The 5000-nt window shown below is 46.7% G+C and overlaps 1 pseudogene across 1 annotated transcript in view; it reads left to right on the plus strand.

The window, feature by feature from the left end:
• Nucleotides 1-3437: 3437 nt before the first annotated feature.
• The window catches only part of LOC311134329 (WAP, Kazal, immunoglobulin, Kunitz and NTR domain-containing protein 2-like), a 10914-nt pseudogene continuing 9351 nt past the window's right edge, over nt 3438-5000 (plus strand). The window contains exon 1 of the transcript in view: nt 3438-3451. The product of the transcript in view is annotated as a WAP, Kazal, immunoglobulin, Kunitz and NTR domain-containing protein 2-like (transcript). The remainder of the gene's footprint in view (nt 3452-5000) is intronic.

Here is a 5000-nt window from a genome sequence, read left to right on the forward strand (position 1 = left end):
CTCTCTCTCGCTCTCTCGCTCTCTTCTGCCTCTCTCTCTCTCTGCCTCTCTCTCTCTCTCTGCCTCTCTCTTTCTCTCTCTCTCTTTCTCTCGCGATCTCTCTCTCTCTCTGCCTCTCTCTCTCTCTGTCTCTCTCTCTCTCTATCGCGATCTCTCTCTCTCGCGATCTCTCTCTCTCGCTCTCTCTCTCGCTCTCTCTCTCTCTCTCTCTCTCTCTCTCACTCTCTTTCTCTCGCAATCTCTCTTTCTCGCGCGATCTCTCTTTCTCTCGCGATCTCTCTTTCTCTCACGATCTCTCTCTCTCGCGATCTCTCTCTCGCGATCTCTCTGTCTCTCTCTCTCTCGCGATCTCTCTCTCTCTCTCTCTCTCTCTCTCTCTCTCTCTCTCTCTCTCTCTCTCTCTCTCTCTCTCTCTCTCTCTCTCTCTCTCTCTCTCTCTCTCTCTCTCTCTCTCTCTGCCTCTCTCTCTGTCTCTGTCTCTCTCTGTCTCTCTCGCTCTCTCTCTCTCGCTCTCTCTCTCGCTCTCTCTCTCGCTCTCTCTCTCGCTCTCTCTCTCTCTGCCTCTCTCTCTGCCTCTCTCTCTCTCTCTCTCTCAAATCTCTCTCTCGCTGCCGCTCTCTCTCTCTCTTTCTCTCGCAATCTCTCTCTCGCGATCTCTCTGTCTCTCTCTCTCTCGCGAACTCTCTCTCTCTCTCTCCTGCCTCTCTCTCTCTCTGTCTCTCTCTCTCTCTCTCTCTGCCTCTCTCTTTCTCTCGCGATCTCTCTCTCTCGCTCTCGCTCTCTCTCTCTCTGCCTCTCTCGCGCGATCTCTCTCTCTCCTGATCTCTCACTCTCTCACTCTCTTTCTCTCTCTCTCTCGCTCTCTCTCTGCCTCTCTCTCTCGCAAATCTCTCTCTCTTTCTCTCGCAATCTCTCTCTCTCTCTCTCTCTCTCTCTCTCTCTCTCTCTCCCTGCCTCTCTCTCTCTCTCCCTGCCTCTCTCTCTTTCTCCCTGCCTCTCTCTCTCTCTTTCTCTCACGATCTCTCTCTCTCTCTCTCTCTGCCTCTCTCTCTCTCTCTGTCTCTCTCTCTCTCTCTCTCTCTCGCGATCTCTCTCTCTCTCTCTCTCTCTCTCTCTCTGTGTCTCTCTCTTTCTCTTGCGATCTCTCAATTTCAATTTCAATTTAAGGGCTTTATTGGCATGGGAAACATGTGTTAACATTGCCAAAGCAAGTGAAGTAGATAGTAAGTGAAATAAACAATAAATATTAACAGTAAACTTTACACTCAGAAGTTTCAAAAGAATAAATACATTTCAAATGTCATATTATGTATATATACAGTGTTGTAACAATGTGCAAATAGTTAAAGTACAAATGGGAAAATAAATAAACATAAATATGGGTTGTATTTACAATGGTGTTTGTTCTTCACTGGTTGCCCTTTTCTTGTGGCAACAGGTCACAAATCTTGCAGCTGTGATGGCACACTGTGGTTTTTCACCCAGTAGATAAGGGAGTTTATCAAAATTGGGTTTGTTTTCTAATTCTTTGTGGATCGCTGTAATCTGAGGGAAATATGTGTCTCTAATATGGTCATACATTTGGCAGGAGTTTAGGAAGTGCAGCTCAGTTTCCACCTAATTTTGTGGGCAGTGTGCACATAGCCTGTCTTCTCTTGAGAGCCAGGTCTGCCTATGGTGGCCTTTCTCAATAGCAAGGCTATGCTCACTGAGTCTGTACATAGTCAAAGCTTTCCTTAAGTTTGGGTCAGTCACAGTGGTCAGGTATTCTGCCACTGTGTACTCTCTGTTTAGGGCCAAATAGCATTCTAGTTTGCTCTGTTTTTTTTGTTTGTTCTTTCCAATGTGTCAAGTAATTCTCTTTTTGTTTTCTCATGATTTGGTTGGGTCTAGTTGTGTTGTTGTTGTTGTTGTTGTTGTTGTTGTTGTTGTTGTTGTCCTGGGGCTGTGTGGGGTCTGTTTGTGTTTGTGAACAGAGCCCCAGGACAAGCTTACTTAAGGGACTCTTCTTTGTGGTCTGTATATTTTATCATTTCATTGAGGATACCATCAACACCACAGGACTTTTTGGTTTGGAGGGTTTGTATTTTGTCCTGTAGTTCATTCAATGTAATTGGAGAATCCAGTGGGTTCTGGTAGTCTTTAATAGTTGATTCTAAGATTTGCATTTGATCATGTATATTTTTTTGCTGTTTGTTCTCTGTTATAGGGCCAAAAAGATTGGAGAAGTGGTTTACCCATACATCTCTGTTTTGGATAGATAGCTCTTCGTGTTGTTGTTTGTTTAGTGTTTTCCAATTTTCCCAGAAGTGGTTAGAGTCTATGGATTCTTCAATTACATTGAGCTGATTTCTGACATGCTGTTCCTTCTTTTTTCGTAGTGTATTTCTGTTTTGTTTTAGTGATTCACCATAGTGAAGGCGTAGGCTCAGGTTTTCTGGGTCTCTGTGTTTTTGGTTGGATAGGTTTCTCAATTTCTTTCTTAGGTTTTTGCATTCTTCATCAAACCATTTATCACTGTTATTACTTTTCTTTGGTTTTCTGTTAGAGATTTTTAGATTTGATAGTGAAGCTGAGAGGTCAAATATACTTTTTAGGTTTTCTACTGCCAAGTTTACACCTTCACTATTACAGTGGAACGTTTTGTCCAGGAAGTTGTCTAGAATGGATTTAATTTGTTTTTTGGTAGGTTTCAACACTACTTTCCTTCCATCTATAGCATTTCTTAATATTATTCAGTTCCTTTGGCTTTGATGCCTCATGATTGAGTATTGCTCTGTTCAAGTAGACTGTGATTTTGCTGTGGTCTGATAGGGGTGTCAGTGGGCTGACTGTGAACGCTCTGAGAGACTCTGGGTTGAGGTCAGTGAAAAAGTAGTCTACAGTACTACTGCCAAGAGATGAGCTATAGGTGTACCTACCATATGAGTCCCCTCGAAGCCTACCATTGACTATGTACATACCCAGTGTGCGACAGAGCTGCAGGAGTCGTGACCCGTTTTTGTTGGTTATGTTGTCGTAGTTGTGCCTAGGGGGGCATATGGGGGAGGGAATGCTGTCACCTCCAGGTAGGTGTTTGCCCCCTGTGTGCTGAGGGTGTCAGGTTCTTGTCCAGTTCTGGCATTTAGGTCGCCACAGACTAGTACATGTCCCTGGGTCTGGAAATTATTGATTTCCCCCTCCAGGATGGAGAAACTGTCTTCATTAAAGTATGGGGATTCTAGTGGGGGGATATAGGTAGCACACAGGAGGACATTTTTCTCAGTTGAGATAATTTCCTTTTGAATTTCTAACCAAATGTAAAATGTTCCTGTTTTGATTAATTTAATAGAGTGAGTTAGGTCTGCTCTATACCAAATTAGCATACCCCCTGAGTCCCTTCCCTGTTTCACACCCGGTAGTTTGGTGGATGGGACTACCAGCTCTCTGTAACCTCGATGGCAACCAGTGGGTACGTCTCCTCTATACCATGTTTCTTGTAGAATGACAATGTCTGTATTTCCGATTTCTTTGGTGAAGTCCAGATTCCTGCTCTTTAGGCCAAAGGTAGATGACCTCAGGCCTTGGATATTCCAGGATGAAATAGTAAAGGCTTTGTGCTCCATAAAGTGTCTAATGTTGTTGGTTGTGTGGTTTGGCCTCAGGCCAGTAATTGTGATCAGAGCCTGCTGAGCATCTGGTACATGCCATTGGCTTGGGCTAGTGTAAGAGTGGGTGTTGGGCCTGTTTGCCTGCTCACGGCCTGGGCGTATGTGTGACTTTCATGTTGAGGCCCTCTTTGTGGGAGTAGGGGGCTTGGGGTGGGTAGGAGGGGCATGGGTCTGATCTGAGGGGGCCTAAATGGGGTGTGGGCATGGTTGACTTGGGGGGGAGTTAATTGGTGGGGGTGGGGGTGTAGATGTGGTTGATGGTGCTGTGGTCTGGATGTAGGTCCTCTCTGCGGGGGTCCTCTATGTGTAGGTCCTGGGGGGGTCCCGCAGGTCTGGGAGAGTGTCTCGCTGGTTTGGGTGGGGTGTCTGTTGATCTGTTGCTCCTGTGTGAGGTGTTGGGTCTGCGGTTGAGGGCGATATCCTTTAGGGTCCGGGCGAAGGTGGGCACTGCTGCCTTGTATAGGTGGACCTGGTCATAAAGGCTGTTCACGTCCAGGGTGGAGTGGTGGGCCAGGTAGACATTTGGTTTTGATGCACAGTCACAGGAAATACTTGCGTTTACCCGCTGTATGGTAGCAGGGTGGAACTATTTTCGTGGTTCTCAGGTCGTTTGTGCCTGTGTGTATTATTATGTGGCTGGGTGATCCTAGTCGGTCCTCAGACAGAAGGTCTAGGGCGCGCTGGGTGTTTGGACACCAGAGTTTAGACACTGTGTGTTTTGGAAAAAGTTTATTTTCTTGTATGTATTTCCCGTTTGAGTCCATAAGGAGTACAATCTGTGGCTTGTGTATGTCCTCAGTGGGTGTGGGGGGGTCGTCATGAGGGCTATCAGGGTGTGTGACTGGGGGGTTGCTCAGAGGGGTTGGGATCCCCTGGGCTTGGGGTTCTTCATTTGTTTGTCTGGGTGTGATGTCGAGGCTATGGTCAGGGTCTAGGGTGTACTGTTCTGCTGCAGTGTCGAGACTTTGGCCAGGATCTGAGGTGGGCTGTTCTGCTGGCTTCTCTGCGGGGGTGGCCAGCTCTCTAATGGGTTGTTCTATGTCACCCGTCATCGTTCTCACCTTCTCCTCCAGCACTCTGATCCTCTCCTCTAGTGCTCTGTTCTTCTCCTGCTCCTGCTCTTTCTCCCATTGATGTTGTCTCACCACAGTCCAGAGTGCAGACATGTCTCTCTCTACCTGCAGCTCTCCAGGTCTAGTTAAGGGGGTGTTGTTGTGCTGGACTGTTGTATGGGTCTGTGCTGACTGGAGTGTGTTCACCTGCTGTTCCAGCTCCACCTGCCTTACCTCCAGCTGGGTGAATGTATCCTTCATTTCAATGAGGGAGTAGTACTCTGTGCTGGGAAGTTGA

Source organism: Coregonus lavaretus (genome assembly GCF_964263955.1).
Source record: "Coregonus lavaretus genome assembly, chromosome: 1".
Taxonomy (NCBI): Eukaryota; Metazoa; Chordata; class Actinopteri; order Salmoniformes; family Salmonidae; genus Coregonus; species Coregonus lavaretus.